A 25,293-nucleotide genomic window follows, 5' to 3' on the forward strand; every position below is an offset into this window, starting at 1 on the left:
CACTGCCTCCTCCAGGGTACCCCATAGTTGGTCGCACCGTAAACCGGCCTTTGCAGTCCAGCAGATTTGCGTGTGTTTACAACCCATGTTGCCATCCCTATTCGCCGTCCTCGCTCTTTCTGCTGCTCTGGCCACAAACAAATGTCCCATGACCCATACCCAGGTGACTCCTGTTTCGACAAAGATTCAGTTTACCCTTTTGAGAGGGTTAGACGCACCCCCCAATCCCATTGCACCCACGGAGATCCACTCTAGCCCCTAGACCCCATTTACCCGTTTCCTCCTACCTGATGTAAAGCTTAAATTTTTATGACTCCCATCTCCTTATCCTTTGGATGACATCGTCCCCCAGACCCTCCGTGTGCGCCGCTGTTGCCGCACCTATTTGGAATGAATGAGTGGAATAGAGTGCTGGCTCGACGCCCGCCTTGTCCAGCCTTGTGGCTAACACCTTTCGAAATTGGAACTGTGTGAGAGGCGTTCCGTCCTCATGCATGAACAGGTAGGCTGCCCTGCCTCTCCTCGCCCCCAAAAATGCTGCCATGGTCACAACTGGGCAAAAAGCGTCCTGGCCCAACTTACCCAAAACCAGCTCCCTCCCTTTGGCCCCCTGGTCAGTTTTGGATATCCTGACGTGAACGTGAAGCGCCCCCTCCTTTATTGCTACATCTTTAACCAATAAGGCCCTGTGGTCGTGATCACTCTTGGCCCTGGCCACCAGCTCGCTAACACGTAATGCCCCAAAGAAGGCCCAAGCAAAGCATGCTTTGAACATTGTGTGTTCATATCCGGAATAGCAGACCGCTCCCGCTGCTAACATGATCTTTTTCAAAAGGTCAAAGTTTATGGGTCTCCTCTCGTCCCTGTTCTGAGGTGCCCCCCCCTGTCCCGGTCCCAACCCTTCAGGGCCGCCCTCACTAGGAAGCCTTTTGTTGGGTCGCTTCCCCCTGCAAACTGGCTATTAAATGCTATTGCGCTGAGGTGTGCCGCCACCCATGATCTTGTTTTCTCTGCACCTTTGGCCCATAGCATGAAATGGTCCACCTTCTTCTCCCAGCTATCCCCCCGTGTCTTTGGTGATCGCCAGGATTGTGCTGAAATCAGTGTTGTATCTGGCTCTCGTGCTTCCAGCCAGCGCCCTTGCCGCCAACTGTCTCATGCCTTCTCCCAACTCACTAAATGCCAAAGCCGATCGCTGATCGGTGTCATGGTTGCCTGAGCTTCCGGGTGAGCCTTCCGAAAGCGCGCCATCTGCAAACGAGAATGTGCGTCAGCTGCTACATTATGACTCCCTGGGATGTGAAGCGCTTTTATTGCAGTATTCATGGTTAAGCATTTGCGTACCATGTGGCGTAACAGACACAGTGTGGCCGGGCACCGCGCAGAGTGAGTGTTGACCACCTGTACTACCACCATGTTGTCGGACCAAACCACTAGGCACATGTTTGCTAGTCCGCTGGACCATACATGCAATGCTAATACTACGGGAAACAGCTCCAAGACATTGTTGTTTTTGCTCAGCCCCTTCCTGATCCATGTGTTTGGCCAGTCTCCCCTGCACCACTCAATCTCTAAAATTGCCCCAAACCCCAGACGGCCTGCTACATCTGTGAATAGTTGAAGTTGTGAGCATGCAACCCAGGGGGTCTGCCACAAGCAAACCCCATTAAAGTCTCTCAAGAATTCGAGCCACACCCTCAGGTCCTCCTTCAAACCTGTGCCCAATCATACCTTGTGCCACCCTTTCGATGCCCCCCGGTTACTGCTGCCAAGCGCCTCGCAAATACCCTCCCTGCCGGGATGACCCTAGCCGCAAAGTTGAACTTGCCCACTAGTGATTGAATGGTTTTCACAGTTGTTCTGCCGCCTGACAGTGCTGTATTGATGTCAGCCATGCATTCTGTGATCTTCTTAGGCAGGCGGCAGATCCCCAATGTTGTGTCTATTTCGATGCCTAAGTATGTCAATCTTGTGCATGGAACTTGCGTTTTTTCCCCAACTAGGGGCACCCCCAGTTCTTCTGCCAATTTAGTGAACTTGTGAATCAGAGTGCTGCATACGTTGGTCTCCCGTTTAGCCACAAATAGGAAGCCGTCCAAGTAATGTGTTCCCCCCCACTCTCCACCTCATTCAAAAACCACTACAGAAAGGAGCTAAATGCCTCAAAATATGCACATGATATGCTACCCCCCATTGGCATGCATTTGTCCACAAATATTTGCCCAACGAACTAAAAGCCTAGTAAGTAATAGCTCTCCGGGTGCACGGGGAGTAGCATGAAAGCTGCCTCGATGTCCACTTTTGCCAGTAATGGCCATTTTCCTGCTTTTTTGGCGAGGCTGACCGCCTGGTCAAAGGATGCGTATGACACCGAGCAATCCGCCTCCTCCAACCAATCTTTCACCGACTCCCCTTTGGGATGCTGCATATTGTGTATGAGGCGGAATTTTCCTTTCTCCATTTTCGGACTATCCCTAACGGAGATATTAAGTTCTTCACAGGTGCTGTCTGGTACGGGCATGCCACCCTGACTACTGCCACCTCCTTGTAAATGTTTTCCTTCACCACCACGGGCCACTCCTTTGCCGATTTCAAGTTTTATGCTAATCGTGCTCCCCGAGGGCCTTTGTACGGAATGCAAAACCCCATTGTGAAACCCCCCACCAGGAGGTCCCTCTCATGTAGCAGCGGGTACCGTGATAGCCAAGGAAGCAATGTGTCGACCCTAATCAGTGACGGGCCCTTTTTGCAAAGATCCTTTGACCCCCCCCCCAGCCCTTCGGGCCCCCCGCCCCCCGGTATGCCCCCCTTAGCATTCAGTCTTGGCCCGTGCGCCATGACCGGCATAGGCCCTCTTGGCTGGATGACTGTAGGAGCCCCAGACATACTGCCACCTTGGAGAAAAAAATACGTTTATTTAGTTAGCAATGCAGTGGAATTCTGCCCTTATTAAAGGGATGCAACCACACACTACGTTCCTTTGCTTGAGGATAATGGCTCCTCTATTTCCTCTGCTCGCCCCCACTAACCCCTCTGCAGTTCCTTGATGGGTGACCAAATGCCTCAAACGAGGTGCAACTGTGCCTGAATCTACAGTTTTGTCCCCAATTACTTTCACCCTCATTGTAGAACCTGCACGTGAACCGTGCTCTGCCGTTGGGATAGTTCCTGACTCCCCATCTTCCCCCTCGAGGTGTCCCCTGCGGTGGTCTGGTGCCTGTTGCATTCGTAGTTGCCACTCCACATGTTCCCCCCCTTGCCTTCTCTCCCCCACCTAGTTTTTGATCCGTATACACTCTAGCGGGAAACCCCCTCCCCCGGCTGAGAGAACACCCCTCCTTCCAAGTGCACTGTGCGATTATCGCGCCCTCCTGCCAGGACGATCCTTCCGTCTGGTTTTTCTACGGTACCCCTGTTTGACTCTAGCCAATCTTCCACTGATTTGTGATCCCATCTCAATTCAGGATCGTGCTCCATCCTTAAGCGGAATCGCTGATCTCTCAATATTTATTTATTTATTTATTTATTTATTTATTCGGATTTGTAAAGCACGCAACAGCTCGGAAGCATTGTGGCGCTCGTTACATAAGGGGGTGAACAACTTAGTTACATAGGTAGCAGTAAAAAGAGGTCACAACTTAGTTATAAGGAACAGCAAAAACAAAACTTAGTTACATTGGTCGCAAGCAGCGAAGAGTACTCATGGAGGAGCAGACAGTTTGTAGCGAAACTAGTGGATGGGATAAATTAAAGAGAGCAGTTTTAAGCACTCAATGCCCCCTAACTGATTGTGTTCCTCTATCACACACGCCCAGTAGTTCAGTAATGCGGGCCCTAGGCCGGGTTCCTTTTGCAAGATGACCTGTGCCATCATCTTAAAAGCCGCTAACCAGTTTGAAAGGGTTTCGTCTGGCCTCAACCTCTTCCTGGCCTTCACTGTCTCCCTTCCCCCCTTTTCCTGCATCGTGTCCTGGCCTTTTGTTTCATGCTCGAGCAGTGACAAGATATCTATGAATTTTCTTACCCATATTTGATTCTTCACCCACTCTGGTATTAACCAGGTTGAGTAATCGTCCCCGTTCGCGGCAGGGAGTTTGCTGAGCTTCCTTAAACAGCCTGGCTCCTTGCCAGCATTGCCCTGCCTCCCTGCTGCATTTTCAAATGCCGGGCTGCGGGCTATTTCCTTTTGGCCTGCCCGAAGCCCATTTTCTAAGCATACCTTGCTTGCCCCTCCTGTGGCTGAACCTTCTTTACTCGCCCCCTGCCTCCCCTGCATAGCTTTTCCTTCCTGCAGTGCAAACACAGCTTTTGCAATCCTTTGGATTAACTCCAACTCACCTTCCTTGTTCGAGATCATGCCGTTTGAGGCCGCACCACCCTCTCTGTTCAATGCTGTGTCTTTGTTTGCCGGTGGTTTGGGAGGTAAGGTTGGCGGTGGAGGTGGGATTTTTGAGCCGCTATCTTCCCTGTGGCCATTGGGGCCTGAGCCCACATGCGTGCGTTTAATGTTGCCAACTCCTCCTCTAAGTCCTTTTTTGTCTTCTTCTGACGTGAGCACCCGCTGGTTTTAGCCAATCTTTTGGGCGCCGAGTGCTGTTCCTGCACCCCTCCTGCCGGCTGCAGTTCGCCACTGGTGATGAGTGCCTGGCGTGTTAACTCCTTTGAGTCATTGGTGCCTCTGTTTGCCTCTTGGCCCCCCATCGGGGTGGTGGTGCCATTACCTAGGGATGGGCCCCCCATTCTGGTCATGGCTGCTTGCCACCCAATGACCTCCGCTAGTGCTGGGTATTCCTCCCATGATTGGGCGTCCATGAAATGCCCTGACATTGATGGTCCTGCAACTTCCTCTTCTGCTAGCCCTTCCTCCAATAACACGAGCTCTACGACCTCCGGCCTTGGGCTTCCTGACCTTGCCTGACGCAACATGTTGACCTGGTGGGAAACAAAAGGTGTCAGCTGCTGCAGTGCCGTGCCTCTCCCATCCCCTCCAACCCCTTTTTCACCCGAGTAGTATGCATCGTTTATGAGGCCCCCAATATACCTTCAAAATGACAATCTATTTCGGATGTCGGCCACCCGATTCGCTTGTTGACGTTTTGGTTCCGATACCTGTGAAAAAGTAATGTTTGTGTGAAAAACTGCCATTTCTCCTCTTATACATCCACTTATATAATGCTTCCTCCTCTTACTAAACTGATTACATTCCCTACGCCATTTACCCCCACCCGCAGTGTTACGAGTATTTGTGCCTTTCGAATGGATTCAGTCACCATTGCCAAGTGACGCCAACTAAAGCTCCACTGGCCACATGCTGTGCGCTGAAGCCAGCATCATTCTGTTCCTTCGACCAGTGTCGCCCCATTGCATGTCGCCCCTGCTGCTCGACGACCCGCCCTCCTGCGACGCATTCACTCGTTTCTGTGGTTGAGCCTAGCGAGGCTTAGAATTGCTGATATCGGGCACATGTTGATATCATACCCACTGACCTCCAACCAAGAGGGCCGCATAGTAAGCTTTCCCTGCCGTTGTTAAATCATGCAACTCTACCAACAATGGCTGGTGTCCCTTCAACTGAGAGTCAATCAGGTAATACTAACTAATAACCAATACAGATTACATGTCCTAACTCTCCTTCCCCACCATCAACAGTGTTACAAATATTTGTGCCTTGCAAACTGATTCAGTCCCAACTACCCGGTGTCTCAAACTAAACACACCACTGACCATATGCTGTGCGCTGAAACCAAGCATCATACGTGCCCTCGGCCAGTTTTACCTTCTGAAATAATTACATCCTCAACTGTCTTCCATACCGGCTGGCTTGATGTACACTGGAATCCCTAATTAAGGCCCCATTGCACGTCCCCCCCCGCTGGGCGGCAACCCGTCCTCCCTGCAAAGCATTGTCTCGTTTCCCAGACATGAACGATTTGACTATTGTATTACTATATCATGCGCTTCCCTTAAACACGACCAATGCCTGCCAATTGCATCCCCAACATCAGATGTTTACAATTATAATTGCTGCTACCTACCCCTAATTTGCCTGAGCCCCTTGACCTCTGATACCCGTGGCCCGGCCTGTGTGACGCATGCCCTTCCTACATTTTGGCCTCCCTACAATCACGCACTATACCCCCACCTTCCCCCGATTTTTGGGCAAGGGTGCCCTCTGGAACGCATCCCATGGTGCACACATAGCCCAAATACCCAAAATTCTTAACAACCCGGAAGTCCGCCTGCTCGTGCCCCTTGCCCCCCAAGTAATCAATTCCCCAACCCCTACTTCTATGCTTTTCCGCCCCTCGCTCGTGTTACTCTTGGTCTGCCGCGTGGTGGGACATGCTGTCCCTTATCCCCCGCCTTCTGTTTTTCCATTCCAGCCACCGGGCTTGGCCAGTTAGGGAAACCTAAATTCAGGCCACTTGTAATTTGTCCTGCCTGTACACCCCCCCCCCCAACTTGGGATAAAGCGTTCCACTTTACTGCCTTGTTGCCCTCTTTAGACTAGACCTACCTGATGGGGAATGTTATTCCCACTAGTTCGCACCGTCTGCGCTCCCCGCCATACTGGCAGAGTCCTCAATATTCGGGTCCAGAAATTGCTCCCTATAACTGCCCAAACCCACTACCCATGCTTCTGTCCCACCTTCCACTTAGCGGTTCGAGGCCACTGCAACTCCCCTCTTGTGAAAACCACACACGCTCCCCTGTGTTCCTTCCATACTCGACATTACTAACGGCGCCTGTTAGTCATTCCCATCCCATACCCCCATGTGAGGCTTGGTCTCTATACCGCGCGCCAGGTGATCCCTTGCCCTTTTTGTGTGCCGTTCCCAAAAAATGCCTCCTTATAAATAAATACTTTAATCCATGTTTAAATTTGCAGGCCCCAGCATCGTGCCCCCCGCGCCAACAAGAATAACGCCACTAACAACCTATATGCACCCAAGGGGGGTCTCTCGGTAACGAACCAAAATGGCGGCCCATACCCTGCCCTGCGGTTTCCTCCCTTCCACCACACCTGCGCGGCCGATTTCATGGGATATAAAAACCTGCCCCCGCAGCACAATTCCGCCACATGGAAAAAGAACTGGCGCATATGGATTTACAAAACGGAGAGACCCCATTCTAAGTCTCAGGGTTTCATAATAACACCATCTGGTGCATGCGAAGACAGATAAAAGTGGCACCCTCTAGGTAATGGGGCTTTCCCACGTAACAAATAAAATGCACTCCATCCCAGTTCAACCCATGTGTGTTTCAATGCACTCAATCAAACAAACTAACTTTGCAATCTGTAAATCTATAATAACGCCACATACGCGTACCACCTCCCTGTTGCATCCCTGGAGCAGCGTGGTGTCCTCCATTCACAGTCTAACCATCATCCACAAGAGCCGTAAACCCTTTGTGCTTCCGCAACCCAAACACTTTAGACAATTGCAACACTTCTCCTAGGCCGCTGTGCAGTTTACTGCCATAGAAAACCCACTTATGTATTTCAAATTGTGTCTATCCTTAGACAGAACTTGGTTCTTTTGCGTTAGAAAATAGCCAGAAACAAATTTTGCATTTCGCTTTAACCTGAAATGTTTGCATATCCACGCTGCATCGCGCCATCCTCCCTTATAGCAAAACTGTTGCATATGCATGTGCAAATTATAACGACCAATTTAAGTTCTTTCAATTTCCAAATCGTACCCATCCTACCCTGCGCCGCCTTGCGTATCCACCCCTAAGAAACATAGATTCAAATCGGTTAGGGCCCCACACCCTCATGTGCCCTCATGCCGGAACTAACCACTAGCGTTTTCACACCTAAACCCGTGCTTTCCCATACGCGATGTGGCCTCTTTGCAGCGAGCCCGATCCTACCTTGCCCTGCTCTTCCCCGCTTTCATAACTCCTTTGTACTTCTTCGAGAGAAAGCCACGCGCGAGGAGGCCTTTATAGGCCCAACTCTCTCTCGGTCTCGTGCCCCCTCCCCCTTCTGGCGTCATGGGCATCGTCCCTGCACTACTTCCGGCTATGATGTCCCTTTGGCCTGCCCTCTGTTCTGAGTGGGGTAGGCTGGCCAGGAGCCCCCACTAAGGGGTGGCGCCCGCCATGGCCTCCTCTGTCGTCGCTTGATTCTAAGGTGGCAGACATGGCAGAAGGAGAAGTGGGGCCTAAGGCCCAAGGAAACTTGTTTGGGGACAGGTTCATTAAAGATCTCTCTGCCTACGTTCATACTTTCACCACATTGGACAAAGCGCAGGTCAACATAAAGAAAGTCTATGGGACAGAATCACTTCAGGCTCAAATGTTATGCTCACTGCATCTGCAATTCAAGTTTTAACAAATTGTGAAATTGATGTTTAGAGAGATCGCGTTGTGATTGGGAAATTGGGATCAATCTGACAAGAGAATATTTGGTACGAGTAAAAGGGCTGGGGAGTAAAGCGGGACTGAAAAGACAAGCACTCTCGTTGAGTAACCTTACTGGCTGGAACATTTTAATGGCCAATTTAGCATGGATTTATCGTATATTTCAATGTACACAGATTTGTTTGTTGGTTTGTTTTGGTATATTTTGTAAAGTCTCATTTGGCCTCATTACGACCCTGGCGGTAAGGGGTTAACGCCAGCGTTAGCTGCGCCGACCCCTTACCGCCAATTACGAGTTCCCTTTCCGCCATGGCGGTTTTTACACCTGCTTTTAGCAGGTGTAAAAAAACATGGCGGTAAGGGAACTTGGTGTTAATTACGCCACCGTAATTTACGGTGGCGTAATTAACGCCTTCCCCACTCCCATTATGCCCTATGGGGCAAAAATGGGAATGGGGAAGGGTAAATGGGGATTGGGGATTTACCGCCCCGCCAAGGTCGGAATGGGGCGGTAAATCCCCTTACCGCCATGGCGTAAACGTAGTTTGCGCCATGGCGGTAAAGTCACGGCCCTGGCGGTAACTTACCGCCAGGGTCGTAATGAGGCCCATTGAGTCATAAACAAATTAAAAAAACATTTAAAAAAAGCAAGTCTTTACCCCTAAGGTTTTTATCAGGGCCGGAAGAGGTAGAGCCCGCTGCTCTGGCCATTTCTCCCAGGGCTCTACCTGTCCTGTCCAAAGGGGCTTCCATTGGAGAGGACGTACCGGCAGGAGTCCTGGTAGATCAAGCTCAGGTCCAGGTAATGCCACATTTGTTAAAGGATTCTTCACACAAATGTTTGGGAGGCAGGCTGGCCAGGTTTCTTCCTGAATGGGAAACTCTCAACTCAGATCCCTGGATTTTACAGACGGTGAAGTGGTTTCAAATAGAATTTTATTCTCCCCCTTGTCAGCTAACTTTGCCATCTCCCCTAGTGTTCAACAAGGACAAACAGCAATCGAGAGATGCGGAAGTCAAGGACCTCATTTTCAAAGGGGCAGTGGTCCTAGCGCCTTTTTCAGCCTCCCATTTCTTGAGCATGATTTTTCTAGTCCCTAAACCAGAAGAGGGTTTTCGCCCAGTAATAAACTTGCGAGCCCTCAACTCATTTGTGGTGTATCACCATTTCAAAATGGAAGGAATTCAGAGATACCCTTCTCCCAGCGGATTGGATGGTCAAGATAGACCTCAAAGATGTGTACCTGGTGGTCCCTGTCTTTCCTCCCCACCAGGAGTTCCTTCAGTTCCAGTGGGGGTATTGCACTTGGCAGTACGCCTCCCTTCTGTTTGGCCTCTCGTCAGCCCCCTGGTGCTTCACCAAGTTGATTAAAAACGGTGATGGCTCACCTCAGGTCCAAAGAGATTTGGAAAATAATTTACTTAGACAACATGCTTCTGCCAACTCAGAGTTCTCAGATTCTTCAGGCTCATCTGGGGTTAACATTGAATTTACTGCAAGTATTGGGGTTTGTCATAAATGTAATGAAATCCATATTCCAGCCTACGCAATGGGCCTCATTACATCCCAGGCGTTAAGGGTTTAATGGCGCCATCGGCGCGTTAACCCTTAACGCCTGATTACCATTTTAACACCTGCTTTTAGCAGGCGTTAAAATGCAAGGCGCTAACCCGCCTTGGTGCTAATTACGGCACCGTAATTTACGGTGCCGTAATTAGCGCCTTCCCCACTCCCATTATGCCCTATGGGGCAAAAATGGGAATGGGGAAGGGTAAATGGGGAATGGGGATTTACCGCCCCACTCACCTTGGAATGGGGCGGTAAATCCGCCATCCACCATGGTGTAAACACAGTTTACACCATGGTGGTAAAGTAGGGAACTTACCGCCTGGGTTGTAATGAGGCCCAATGTATCTAATTTCTGGGCTTCAGTATAGATCCAAAGCTCTGCATCCTTCTCCTTCCAGATTGCAGGCTCTCCAAAATAAGGACAGAGATTCGTCTCCTCCTCAGGAAAGGGAGGGTCTCCCTCAGGCAGCTGGCCATGGTTGTGGGGATGTTGTCACTTCCATCCAAGCCATCTTCCTGGACCCTCTCAATTACAGAGTGTTACAGCTACTCAAGGCCAAGCATCCTAGAAAGAGTCTGTCGTACTCGCAGCTAGTGGTTCTATCTCTCGAAGCCAGGTCAAAGCTTCTTTGGTGGCTCAGGCACATGGGTGCCTGGAATGGCAGAGCAATTTTTGATCCCTCCCTGGATGTGATCCTGGAGTCAGATGCCAGCGGAGCGGGCTGGGCGGCCAGGATAGGACAGGTCTCCACAGGCAGGAAGTGGTCTGCTTCACAGAAGCAGCTGCATTTCAATTGTCTGGAGTTGTTAGCAGGCTCCTTTGCAGTCAAGAGTCTTCTCAAAGACCAGGGAAATTGCTGTGTCCTTCTCCGGATGGACAACGTTTCAGCGGTTTGATAGATAAACCTCTTGGGGGAACAAGATCCAAGTCCCTAGCAGATTTAGCAAGGGAATTCCGTTAACAACGGTGCCGGTGCTTCCGTGAAAACTCTGTGGGTGGGCGCTGTTCTGCCCGGCAGATCTGACCTGCTGGGCGGGACGCCAACCGCCCGCAGAGCTGTAATATGCCAGTCTGGAAACAACGGTGCTGGTAAGCTTAAGCTTACCAGCACCGTTGTTTCCAGACTGGCATAATTGTAACGAGGCCCAATTTCATTTTGAAGTATTAGGGCTCCCCTCAGCCCCATGATGTGTGCGTGTGTGTGTATGGTGAAAGAGTGCACACTTAAATGTATAGGTGGTTGCCTGTGTGAGTGTATGGTGAAAGGGTGCACACTTAAATATATGGGTGGGTGCCTAGGTGTGTGTCCCTTTATGGTGAAAGGGTGCACACTTAAATGTACGGGTGGCTGCCTGAGTGTGCCTGTATGGAGAAAGGTTGCACACTTAAATGTATGGATGGCTGCTTGGGTGTCCCTGTATGGTGAAAGAATGCACACTTAAATGTATGGATCGCTGGGTGTGCGTGTGTGTATATGGTGAATGGTGTGTGTGCTTGCATTCAGGGGCGCAACAAAACCTACATTTTCGGGGGCTAACCCTTCAAATGTTGGGAGAGGTGCTAACTTCATCGGCGGTGGGAGAGGAGCAAACTTATTTGGTTGGGGCATCTAATTTCTTTACACATTTTAATGAGACTATTCTAGTGCAGCTTCAATGTTACAAGCAGTTAACCCTCTCCTTTAAGGTTGAAAGCACCCACTTATGGACTGCTGTGAGAATGAGTGGTCTCCTGTTCCCTCTTTACCCTTCCAATCACTCCCCTGGCATGCAAGTATTGAACCCACATCACGATTTCAATTTCCTAAAAAATGTGGCATTTGAATGCATGTACTAACAGTGAAATGCTTTATGTTTGTAATTGCAGGGCTCTTGTTAACAGCGAAACCTAGGTGCCATTTAACATCTGTGTCTTGTTCTGTCTGGCAACTGCTCTGAAGGTCGACCAGGTCAAGTCAACATAGCCCAAAATTTCAAGGGGGCAGGGGGGAGTGCTGAATCCCAGTCAACTCAATGGTGTTGCACCAATACTTGCATTTAATACCTTGATTACTCATTACTCCTAGTCCTATTCTTTCTCGTCCCAGTGTGTATGAGACAGTACTCGTGTATAAGGCACTCTACCTCATACGCAAGTATTGGGATGAGGTAGAGGTACATGGAGGTAATTCCTGACTACCTGTAATCATCATTACTCATAGTCCCACTCTTCCTCATCCCAGTACTTACCTATGAGGCAAAGAGCCTCATACGTAAGCTCTGGGACAAGGAAGAGGGACGTGGAGGTCATTCTGGGCCCAGGAGCTGAGTTTGGAGGTTGGGGTAGGGTTGGGAGGGAGAGGGGATGTGTGGGGGGGGGCAGAATTGTGCAACAAATCATAATGGCTGTCCATGTCCAGGCTAAGCAGGCATGGTATGTGGTATTAGTAGCTAGAGAGGTATTTTGGTGCAGCCAGTCTAGTCATTCCTAAGTTTGGTATGACTTTTTTTTAAAAGGGCATTTCTGATAAAGCAGTCCTGCTAAGTGAATTAGCTGGCTAGACTGCCATTTGGGTGCTGCCAGTCTAGCTATTTCTTACTGCAGCATTGTATATTTTTCTGGGCATCTGTGATCAAATGATATGATATAAGTCATTTATAACGCACCTGTACACAAGTGTTTCTCGCCGTGACAAGACAAGGGAGGGAAGATAGAGGGAGGACAAGACAAGCGATCTTACTAGGCCTTGTGTCATTCAGATTATACAAGTGCCAGATGAAGAAGTGCAAGGGGAAAGGGATGGGTGAAGTGCAAGGGAGAGGAGAGGGAAAAACAGGACAGCAATGCTCTGAGTAAGTGCAGCCAGGGCAGCGCGGCTTTGGGTAGTGCAAGGAGAACAAGAGACTGTAGGGTTACAGTTACAGCCCATACGTGTGTGGTAGGCCCAGAGGCAGTGCAAGAGTGACTGATCAAGAAAGAGGCTGGACTCAGTGAGACTCTGAGGGTAGCCAAGCAACCAGTCGGTACAGCAGACAGGTAGGTCAGGTATGCGAGCTGGGGAGGGAGAGAGAGAGAAAGAAGAGGAGAAGAGGAAAGTTTTGAGCTGCTTCCGGAACCTCAGGTTGTCCGACTCAAGTTTGAGAGGGGCAGGGAGGCTATTCCCGAGAAAGGCGTCTGCAGAGGAGAGAGATCTAGCCCCCACTCTCTGCCTAGAAAAGCGTCTAACCCTTAGAGAGTTGTAGGTAGCAGAGTGAAGGGTTCGAGAAGGAAGATATTTTGGAAGAGAGCATTGGATGTAGTGTGGGCCCCAGGCCCAGAAAGCCGTGTGGACAATGCAAAGGGTCTTGAACTTGATCCTTGCAGCAATTGGGAGCCAGTGGAGCGATTTCAGGGCTGGAGAGATACGATCCCTGGGCTTGAGGCGAAGGATAAGTCTCGTAGTCCTGTTCTGGATTATTTGCAGGGGGTGGAGAGTAGAAGAAGGCAGATTGAGAAAGAGACTGTTGCAGTAGTCCAGCCTAGAGAGAACCAGGGCTCTGGAGATAGTGAACTTCTGGGGGAAAGTGAGAAAGGGAAGAGTCCCTTTGAGGAGGAGCAGCTGGTAGTGGGACTTCTTGGCAACATCCGAGATGTGAGGAGAGAAAGAGAGAGTGGAGTCAAAGATAACACCAAGGTTGTTTGCCTCACAGAATGTCGAAGGAAGAGGGCCCAAGGCAGGCGGCCTGAGTGAAAGGTGAAAGGGGGAAAGCAGGAGCAGGAGTCCCAATGAGAATGATCTCCATTTTACTGACATTAAGGCAAATAACGTTGGAGGCGCTCCAATCCTGAATCGCGGATAGACAGTCAGGAATGAGCGAGAGAGGAGAGGAGTATGAGGGGAGCCTGAAGGAAAGCAGAGTGTCATCCGCATAACACTGAAAGTTAGAGGAGAAGGTAGAGATCAGGTGAGCCAAAGGGGCCAAGGAGAGGTTGAAAAACCAGGGTGAGAGGATGGAACAGAGAGAAAGGGACCAAGTTGGACCTGGTAGGGGCTGTCCAAGAGGAAGGAGGTCAGCCACTCAAGGGCCTGATCTGTGATGCCCAGGTTCTCATGGAGTCGATTGATCAGGATTGATCAGGAGGGCGTGGTTGACCGTGTCAAAATCAGAGGAAAGATCAAGGAGGATGAGGAAAGAAGGAATGCTGGAGTCAAGGTTAGAGAGCAGATCTTCACGGTGTTCAGGAGAGCAGTTTCCGTGACTCTGCCAGCTCTGAAGCCAGACTGAAGGTCATGGAGACAACCAACAGATTCTGTGTGGAGAGTAAGCTGGGAGATGGCCAGCTTTTCCAACAGTTTGCACAGGAAAGAGGTGATGGAGATTGGGCGATAGTTTGCTGGGCAGGCAGGACCGGCAGACAGCTTCTTGAGGAGTGGATGCATAAGGGAGTGCTTAAGGGGAGAGGGGAATGTTCCAGTGGCGAAATAGTGATTACAGAAATCGGCCAAGGCTGGAGCGAGGGTGCCAGGGTGTGTGCTTTAAAACCCATATTTATATCGTTCTCCTAGTGCAGTGTGCGACATATCAATTCCTCCTTGTCTTTAATAGAATCTAAACCCCCCTCTCACTTTAGTGAGGGGGATTAACCACTGCACGCACAATGCACTGAAGGTCAATAAAGTCAGGCTGATGAACGCAAAGACAGATTTTCACGTGTTGTTTGTAAAAGGGAAATGCAGCATTGGTGAAAAAACGAAATCTGTTTGTCCCTTTCACAGTACACTAATACTTCGGCAGCACATATACTAAAATTGGAACGTTACAGAGAAGATTAGCATGGCCCCTGCGCAAAAAAATAAATAAATAGTATTTTACTTTCAGTGTGTGAGAAGAATATGAATACCCGTATGTGCCATTAATGACATTTATGGGATCTCATATTGTTTATAACAACTCCTTTGGGTTTCTTAGCACTTTTGTCTGCAATCTTATTTTTCACACCAAAGGATAGTTGTGACGAAAGGGTTACTGTCCCAAAGAACAAGCATGAATAGGGCTTTGAAGCTCCTACCCGGTCCTACACTAGTACTTGTCTAGCACAGCAGTGATTTCAGTAATAAAAGTGAAGCGGGCACATCATGAATGCTGTACTCCCTTCAGCTCGTAAGGTAGGATGGACCAAGGGCAGACTATACAGGAGGGAGGGAGCCATCATGGAAGCATTCAAGCAACAAAGCAACAAGGTACGGTAAGTGCCAAAATAAAAGAATAGACCAATCAAGGTTCCACACAAATAAGACTTCAATTAAACTAAAAGTACAAACAAAATACTAAAACACTGCAAACCTACCCCATAGAATGCAGATATTGGGAGAAATTGGCACTCTCTGTATTGAAGAACAGGGGTCTTCAGGTGAATAGCGCTGTAGAAAGTCAAGAAAAGTTTAAGAATGTGCCTTTAAGCCTTAGAATGAGGTCTTAAATGTCACTAGGGCCCATACATTAAGGCCAGGGGAATGGAAACCGCTAATGTATACCTTTTAATCTTTTTTTCAGAATCGCAACAGGATTGAGACATGCTTCTGGGCACTTTCTAGTGCTTCAACTCAGGTTTGAGGTGGCAAACTGGCTTGATGGGATTCAACAATGCAGTATGTTTCATGCTAAAATAAGCTTAGGATATGTTGGCGATGTTTGAGTTAGCGTAGCTCTAGATTCATCTTCAGCACTTCACAGCCTCAAGTCAGCTTGAGGCGGCCATCGGTCTGCGTCCTCAAATGGATACCTTGGCAGCAGTTTTAGAAGCGTCTCGAAGGTGCTCCACGCACTTCAAAGTGGATTGAATTTACAGAGAGTGCCAAAGGCAGCTTCATTTAGTTCTTACCGTGCTTCAGCATGAAGGGTCCTGGGTGCCAGTGTCCAGTGGGTTCTATGTGACTTGATCATGGAGATTTGGTTGAATGCAAAACCACCTATTTTTGTTTTTCTTTTAATCCTTTTGGCCGTCAGTATATGTGGGGGGAGACAACCGTTTCACCACCACTTGCCCCCCTCCACCCTAATTATTACCCTTACTCAGCCCCCACGCATATTTTCGGCCAAATTCAGTCAAAAGAATTTGATGGTTTTGCATTTGAACAAATCTCCTGTGATGTAATCTTCCTATCCTGTCCAGTGACATTCAGTCTTCTAAAGGAGGGTTGTATCAAATGTTCCCCAGAAGCAGTCATGAAGAGAGTCTGCGCCCTCCTTGGGGGTCTTCACCCAATGGATCAGACTTTGGGCAGTCCTTACCTCAGCAAGGGTCCAGTGAGATCTGGATCTAGTTGTTTCAAGATGGTTCCAAGATGATTCTTCAAGATGGTCTTCTAAAGATGATTACCTAAAAGTGTCTCAAACATGATTCAATTAAGGCAAGGTGTTTGAGGGATCTTCACCCCGTATATAGTCACTTTGCCACAGTGGATTATCAACATCAAGTATTCTGTAAGGGGGCTAATCTTAGCTGCTATAACAAGGGTTATTTCCTGTGATGGCCTTTCTGCAGGAAGTTTGTGGGTGGCCCGAGGCAGAACTTGACCCCTGAGCATGTTCACAATGGCAGTACCTTTCTCCAGTGTCTAGGGCCTCTCCCAGATACTGTGTACTTCCCCCATGCTCCTGTCTGCCTCAGATGAAAGGGACTCCAGTAGTTATCTCTCTGGTGAGAATGCACCATTATGCTGGAGGCAACCCTTTGAAGCTCCCAGCTCCTATACCACCCACAGGAGAGGTATGTCTTGTTCTCCTAGGAAAGGTATCCGGACTCCCCGCAAGAAGGCAAAGGTCATCCTGAGCAGGCCCACCATTGTTTGTGGGGGAAACGTCCAAGACCACATGCAAATACACAAATGGCTCTGCAGTTTCAGGTCACAGTGGAAACCAAGTGGATACAATTATGACATCAAATTGGGTGTTGGTAATGTAACTATATTTTCCTCATATGCCATTATACGTAATCATATTTAAATGTATAGTTGAACAAGGTATTGCTGCAGTCATGTGAGGATATGCATTTTACGGTTGTTCGAAATTGGGCACCAGTACATTTAAAGGCAGCCCGTGGTTGTTGGAATTAATTTGATACCAGTAGACTGTTTTAGGAAGGTACATGTTACTCTGTATTTATATTGAGGCCAAGTCCCATTTGAGCTACTGTAGTTCCAGTAGAGCAGGCCGAGCAAAGTACACAAGTGTTCACTATACTTTTCATCATGAGTACTGGAAAGTGAGGGCTGTTTAACAGAGCACGCTGCCTGGGAGAGAAAACCACCGTAATTCTGCATACGACAAAACAAAACAAGCTCTCAATTGCACACCCTTGCAGATTGCATCCAGTGCGAAATTTCGCATAACTATATTGGTAGACATTTGAGCAATAAATCCTTTAGAGGACACCCACCCGATGTAGTTAGGAATGTTCCCTCCAATTTGTAGACTGTTACTAATCGACTGGGGAACCTTTGGAGGTGCTACCCCACTGCTGCTAAAGATGAACTTAACTTTAGCTGTATGATATGGCATTTAAAACGAGCCTATGCACAACTGTTTCAAGGCGTGACGGGGCAAGTGAGGGGGGACAGAGGGAAGACAGCGACAACGATCTTACTAGGCCCTATGACATTGCAGGGAGAAAGAGGGGAGGGGCAATGCAGTGCAGTACATAGGATAACAGTAAAATAAATAAAGACCATAAATTGAAAGTGCAGCCAGCTGCTGGCAAGGGTAAGGGCAGACATCAAGGTGTCAAGTGCTGGTAGGGGCTGTATGGATACAGAAACAGTCCCTGAGGGCAGGGATTGCCAGGGGGGCAGTGCAGGTGTGCAACTGGTGGGGAGGGGACCTGGGCCCAAGATCAGAGGGTAGCCAGGAAACCAGTGCAGTTTCAGTTTCAGCCAGGAGATCAGCAGGGGAGAGGAGGAGAGAAAGCAGAAGCAAAGAGGAAGGTCTTGAGATGCTCCTGGAACCGGAGATGGTTCTCCTCAAGTTTCAGAGAGACAGGGAGGCTGTACCAGAGGGAGGCCCAGCAGAAGAAAGTGATCTACCACCAACTTGCTGCTTGGAGAAGCGACTGACCCTGAAGGAGTTGGAGGTGGATGAGCGAAGAGCTTGAGAAGGACGATATTTAGGAAGAGAGAGTTGAAGGTATTGAGGCCCCAGGCCTCAGAACGCCTTGTGGACAATGCAGAGGGTTTTGAACTTATCCTCGCCGCCACTGGGAGCCAGTGCAGAAATTTCAATCCTGGAGAGATACGCTCACTGGGCTTGAGGCCAAGGACACGTGTTGCAGTCCTGTTTTGGATGAGTTGCAGAGGGTGGAGAGTAAAGGCAGGCAGATTTATAAAGAGGCTGTTGCAGTAGTCCAGCCTAGAGAGAACCAGAGCTCTGGAGACAGTGAGCTTCTGGGGGAAGGTGAGGAAAGGAAGAATACCTCTGAGGAGTTGCAGCTGGTAGTGTGACTTCTTAGAGACGTCAGAGATGTGAGAAGAGAAGGAGAGTATGGAGTCGAAGATGACCCCAAGGTTTTTAGCATCCCAGTTGGGAGCAGGAAGAGGGCCAAGAAAGGCCGGCCAGAGAGTGACAGGAAAGGAGGGAGCAGGTGTGTTGATAAGGAGAATCTTGCTCTTACTGGCATTAAGGCAGAGATCATTAGGGCACAACCATCCTGGATAGCAGACAGACAGTCAGAGATGAGAGGAGGAGAAGAGGTGGCAGAAGGGAGCCTGAAAATGAGTTGAGTGTCATCCGCATAGCACTGAAAAATGGGGCTGAGAGCGCAATGCAGTGGGCAAGTAGTGCTAGGTATTGGTTGAACTGCCAGGGAGAGAGGTTAGACCCCTGGGGAACACCACAGGTAGAGCTAGAGAGAGAGGAGAGGAAGGACCCAAGTTGGACTTGGGAGGGTCGATAGGAGAGGAAAGAAGTCAGCCAAGCCATGGCCTGATCGGTGATACCCAGGTTATCACAGAGAGGTTGAGCAGGATGGCATGGTTGACCTTGTCGAAGGCAGAATAGAGATCAAGTAAGATGAGGACACAGGGGGTGTTGGAGCCAAGGTTGGAGAGCAGGTCTTCACGGATATTCAGGAGAGCAGTTTCCATGCTTCTGGCAGCTCTGAAGCCAGACTGATGGTCATGGAGATTACCAACAGATTCAGTGTGAAGATCAAGCTGGGAGATGGGCAGCTTTCCCAGGAGTTTGCCCAGGAAAGGAGTGATTGAGATTGGGCGATAGGTATACGGATAGGAAGGGTCGGTGGAGGGTTTCTTAAGAAGAAGGTGCACAAGGGAGTGCTTCTGGGGGCAAGGGAAGACTCTGGGTGCCTAGTCAGGCCAGAGGCTTCTGGTCCGCTACTACCTATTGGCCTACACGTGTTTCACATAAAATAAAGCTTCTTCATGGTCATATGAAATCTATTAATACATTTCTTAATTAGTTATAGGCAATTGATGAGCTCCCAGTTGAGATAATAACCATCAAAATGGATATCTCCACACATTTAGTTTGGATTAACAAACATTAGGACAAAATCAAAGGGAACCAATGGAAAGAAATCATAAAATGAAAACACATACACATATTTGATAAAAATTGATAGATATAAATAATATCTATATGTGTGATAGGGCGATTCATGTAACCCTGCCAGGGAGCTGCAGGGGCACCTCCGTACCTGGGGAGGAAGTCTACCAGGGTACAGCCAGAGCCAGTCTTACCTCAGGGGTGGCATGTGGGGAGAGGGGTTGTTGGGGTTCCTACTCCATAGCTCCCCTGAATGCCTGAATGTATGCAGGACTATTGGTGCCACTGCCCCTGACCCAATGCCTTTTGGCCTCTGGCCTGACTAGGGCCCTTTTTCTTCTTTTTCTGAAAGCACATGCAAACACCTAGGCACTCAGAAGACTGACATGAATCATGGATCCATGGAACCAATACAAAGTAGAGAACTCAAACTACCACTACGCACCTGGGCTCAACTGGGAAAACCCTGCCCTGGGGCAAGAGGAAGTTGTGACCTATATAGTAATAGACTGGGAATTCTCCTTCCCAAGATGAATTAGACATCCAACCCCTGCCTCACCAGCCCCAGATGGACCCCGGGGGAACAGTGGGACAACAGCAGAGGGTCCTAGACTGAAGAGGGACTGCAGAGGAAACAGGGAGATCAAGACACCATCCCCAACCCCTGTTTGAAGTAAAATCCCAGCAAAAACAATCAGTCTGAGCACATGGCACCCTATAGAAGAATGGAAACTGAAAAGGGGGTGGGCTAGAAGGTCTCTTGAAGGCATACACTGGAGATTGCAGCCCCAGGGGAGTAGCTCAGGTGAAGATTGTCATGGCAGGACAGTTGACTTAGAGAGCAGTGGGAGCCAAGGGGAACTCCTGGGAAGGAAGGGATTGGGTATAAAAAGGCAGCAGTGCAGAAGAAATTGAAAGGTGTTCAGGTGAGGCCAGGAGCAGCGGAAGTGGACCAAAGACCAGCCATGATGTTGTGGCATAGGGAAGAAGGAGTTGGAGGAGATTGTGGTACCAATTGAGTTGTGAGTGAGAGAGATTTACAGTAGTTGTGAAAAAGCTGTGTGTGTTAAATAGTGAAAAAGAAGTGGATGGGAGAAGGAGGGTAGAGGAGAAAAGAGGCTGGGTTAGTGTTGAGAAACCTGAAGATCAGACGGGAGTTGGAGGGTAGAGGTAGGAGTGAGAGAAAAAGAGTGGTAAGCCAGAGGAATGAGGTGTGGAGAGAGAGATATAATGAGAGAGGGGTAAGACCAGAATGCAGTGTGTAAGGAAAGGGGACTGAACAGTTGAAGGTGAAAGGTAGTAAAGAGGGAGAGAGACAAGGAGGGGGTTAGAGCAGAGAGGAGACAGGTGAGTGAGGTGAAGCTGAAGTTTCAGCCTTCAGGAGAGAAGTGACAGATCAATTAGGGCACAATGGGTGTGGTTGGTCTGCTTTTCTGCTCATTTCTTCCTACATTCCTCTGCTTTCCTGCTCGTTTTTCCTCCATTCCTCTGCTTTTTTGCTCAGTTTTTCCTCTATTCTTCTTCTTACCTGCTCCCCCTCCATTCCTATGCTTGCGTGCTTGTTTCTTCCTTCACTCCTCTGCTTTACTGCAAATGTTTTCCTCAATTCCTCTGCTTTCCGGCTCATTTCTTCCTCGACTCCTCTGCTTTACTGCTAGTTTCTTCCTCCATTCCTCTGCTTTCCTGATCGTTTCTTCCTCCACTCCTCTGCTTTCCTGTTTGTTCGTTCCTCCATTCCTCTGCTTTTCTGCTCGTGTGTTCCTACATTCCTCTGCATTCCTGCTCGTTTCTTCCTCCATTCATCTGCTTTCCTGTGCATTTTTCCGCCATTCCTCTGTTTTCCTGTCTATTTCTTCACAGTCTTTTTTCCATTTTTCTAGCAGTCTCTGCCAGACCTGTGTGACCTCTCCCCTGCCCCCTCCATCCCTACGCCCTGTGCCTGGGATTGGCTGTTCCCCTCCAGGAGGTAGGCTCTTAACAACACCCACTAAGGCAGCCCACTGTCCGTGGCAGCCCATCAGCTAAGAGCCCCAAGACAAAGGGCAGCTCCCGAAGAAGCAGATCCAGCCCGTGTTTGCCCGTGTTCACTTGAGAAGCCAGTAGCCAGCCATCAACCAGCAGCGACTGACAAGGTGAGTGTGGTCTGGGTGGGGAGTACAGCAATCACTGTATTCTGAAAAGGCCTGCCTCTCTTCTTACCTACATAATATAGCATACCAAAATTAGCCAGCTAGTAAAGAGTATCCCTATCATTGCTGTGTGCCAACTGTTTGGTGGTTTTATTTACTGCTGTGTCCCATACTTAGGTGTTCTCCCTCTATCCAGATACCTCAAATCTAGGTGTTTTGTACTTACTGTTGTACCTCCAGTTTAGGAGTTCACACTCTGTCCAGTTTAGCCATGCATCACACTTAGATAGAATTGTGAAGTTTAGCCATGTGTCATACTTAGAATTGTCCCGTTTAAGCCATGCGTCACACTTAGAATTGTGAAGATTATGCATGCGTCACACTTACATGGAATTATGAGGTTTAGCCAGGCATAAGCCTTTGATAGAATTGTGAAGATTAACTATGCATCTCAAAGTAAAATGTGAAGTTTAGCCATGTGTCCCGTTCAGATAGAATTACAATGTTTAGTCATGCATCACACTTGGATAGAGTTGTGAGGTTTAGCCAGGCGTCACACCTAGATAGAATTGCGAAGTTTAGCCATACGTCACTTTGAGATAGAATGGTGAAGTTTAGCCATGCGTCACACTTAGAATGAATATTGAAGATTATGCATGCATCACACTTTGAATCATGAAGTTTAGTCATGCATCAGACTTAGATAGAACTGTGAGGATTAACCATGCCTCAGACTTAGATAGAAGAATTATGAAGATTAGTCATTTCTCACAACAGATAGGGCTGTGTAGATTAGGCACATAAAAGAACTTAGTGAGTAGCCAATGCACTAACCACCCACTTCTACCTCATCAAACACACCACCCAAACACTATACACACCCACTGGGCTAGCCAACCTATACCCTTACACAAACCCAAGACAAGCAACACACACTTACAACAAACACTGGACCTTACCTGTACGGATACAACACGCCAGTGCTCGCAACCTTAAACACCTGCCAATCTACACATAAAACACACATGCACACCCCAACATGACAGTCACATACAAACATCCCAGGCAAACATCCCAAGCATTGGGCCATACCTGTATGGATACATCAAGCCAGTGCGCAAGACCCTAAATAACAGCAAACTACACATAAAACGCAGACACACCCCAACACAACAAACAGCCACACAGAAAATGCCCCAGGCATTGGACCTTACCCATATGGATATAACAAGTCAGTGCACGCAACCTACCATCTAGATAACCATCTAGATAAGGTTAAGGCAGAAAAAACAAGAAAAAGAAAGGAAGTGAACAGCTCAACGACATAATAATCTTTGGAAAGTAGAATAACATATGTGAAAGAGTACCTAAGTAGCTTAGGCCCCTAAAGGACACAAGCTGCATCTACGAATAAGTTACTCCTCTTGATCACAACTGTACTGTCCATGGAATGCTCTGAAAAACTAAATAATTCTTGGTTAGGGACTATGTTCTGTACAACTGAAACCTGACCTATACCAAACCCCTCAAACAATGAGGACACAGGAGTCATACCTTTGTTCCATGAGTTAGAGCCAGCCAAAGTTAAACAACTTCTGCAAGCGAACCTTGCTTCGCACCACCCTCTTCAGTACAGGGTAAAAATATAGGTGTGTACCATCAATAAATCAACCAATCTCACAGACTGGAATATGTTTTTCAGTAAAAGTAGTCCCTATAACAACTTGCATGACGGGTCGGAGCGCCACTTTGGAGTAGACTGCAAGTATAATTCTGATGCTGAGCGCGTTCCTAAAGACGCTCTCAGATGTAATTAGACAGGCGCACGTATGAATGCAAATATGTTGTACATGCTAGGTCATATTTATAAGTAAACACACATGACCAAAAAACGTTGGAAATAAGAGTATTGTTATGGCAATCCGTTCAGGAAACAGACTTCTCTCGGACAAAATACGCTCTTTGTCCATCGGTATCTACAAACGTTCAACGTGCTGCAAGTGAACTGAAAATAAACACATCCGGGCTCACCCAAAAAAATGCTAGTGTAATCATAGCTAGTGATAACACAAAAAGCGCACCAAACCAAAGAGGCAAATTAAATACAGAAAAAATTGAAAAATCAGAGGAAGTTACCAGCCAGGTCAGGGTCGATATCAACTGAAACTACACATGTACAATGAATCAAAGCACTGCTCCTAAACAGTTAAATAAAATCAACCTCTTGTGGTTCTGGAACCGACCACAAACCTGTGTTCTTTTCAATGACATAAGCAAACCATAGGCAGTAAAGAGAAAGATAATAGATAAAAGTAAAACATTAAGATACTGATAAGGATCAATCCTACCTGGAGACTAACTCAAACTTACTAATGACACCACATCAATACTACATCTTTAATATGTTCATACACAAAATGATTGTGGCAATGGAAACCCTAAAAGTAGAATTGTTGACAGAAAGACTTCCACTTGTTCAAAGGTGAATATGTATACAGTATACCACCCACTCATCTGTTAGATCAAAGGAAACATTGTAAATCCAGCACCTCATTAATGCATCCAGTGGCAAGAGAGTTGTGATAAATCCGATTATGTCATCACTCATTTCCCCAGAGTTAGCCTCTCCTCATGTGGCCATGGGACGGCAGCTGCTACCTGATCCTGAGCCTGTGGACTGCTATTTGAGGGAGATTCACATGAGGGGAGGTTACCCTCAGGTGGAAATCCCAGCATCATCAGATGAGGCATGGTTTCCCTTTTTCCCTTCTAGGGGTACCCCTTCCATTCTTCATGCCTTAATGGCATCCTGTGATCACCCCATTCCACAACCCTTAAAGTCTGCTGATAGTATCCTTCAATATTCTGTAACCAACAGAATAATAAAGACTGAGGCGAGGAAGAGGGGTCGAGTAATGCCAAATACTCAGCAGAATCAAAGAAGCAGTCTAGTGTTTGAAGGACGCCAACTGGCTCCAAGCAACTCCCTGCCTGGAAGCGGGAGTTTAAAGACGGAACAGCTCAAGGTAACGAAGAGATGCAACCGGCTAGTTACTGCTGGAGAAGCCAACCTCAAAAGCCCACAGATGGCGAGAGAGGAAGGACTGCAGGAGCTAGTTCACCAGGCTGGGATCACAGCAGAAAGAGAAGAGGACCCTTCCTGGCGACCGCAGGAATAGAGAAGCAGTGCCTCCACCACCCAAGATTGGAGAAGGGCTCAGGAGTAAGCTCTGAGCCGTGAAGGATGTGGAAGCCACCAGGCGAAGCCGGTAAACCCATGGACTGGAGGCAGGACGCCGGTGCACTTCTGTGTGTTTGCTGCGAGAGGTCCGATGAATGCCAGAGAAAGCCGGTGAGCCCTCGGAAGGGAAGCTGAGTAACCGGGGAACTTCGGCAGCTCCACCAAGTACCGATAAGTACCAGGTACATGAGTCGAGTGACCCCGGGCAAGGAGGTTGGGTCACTGGGTCATTTAACCAAGAAAGTGAATGAAAGTGGGTTTGAGACCCGGCGTTTTGAGGAAAACACTGCCAAATGTGGGAACTCTGTGAATACGAGAAATACAAGAATAAAAAGAGAACCTGGCAGGGGAGCTTACCAGGTGTTTGAACATTTAACTAAGGAAGTAAATGAAAGTCACACAGATGGTATGCACTAAGTGTGCATCTTTTCGCCTTTTTGCAACATTATTCAAGTTTTAGGGTA

The 25,293-nt window shown here is 48.3% G+C and overlaps 1 pseudogene; it reads left to right on the plus strand.

The window, feature by feature from the left end:
• The first annotated feature begins 14,675 nt into the window (after window positions 1–14,675).
• On the plus strand, window positions 14,676–14,776 carry LOC138512383 (U6 spliceosomal RNA; annotated as a pseudogene).
• Window positions 14,777–25,293: the final 10,517 nt, after the last annotated feature.

The sequence above is a fragment of the Ambystoma mexicanum genome, chromosome 6p (assembly GCF_040938575.1).
Source record: "Ambystoma mexicanum isolate Mex_15411 chromosome 6p, UKY_AmexF1_1, whole genome shotgun sequence".
Classification (NCBI taxonomy): Eukaryota; Metazoa; Chordata; class Amphibia; order Caudata; family Ambystomatidae; genus Ambystoma; species Ambystoma mexicanum.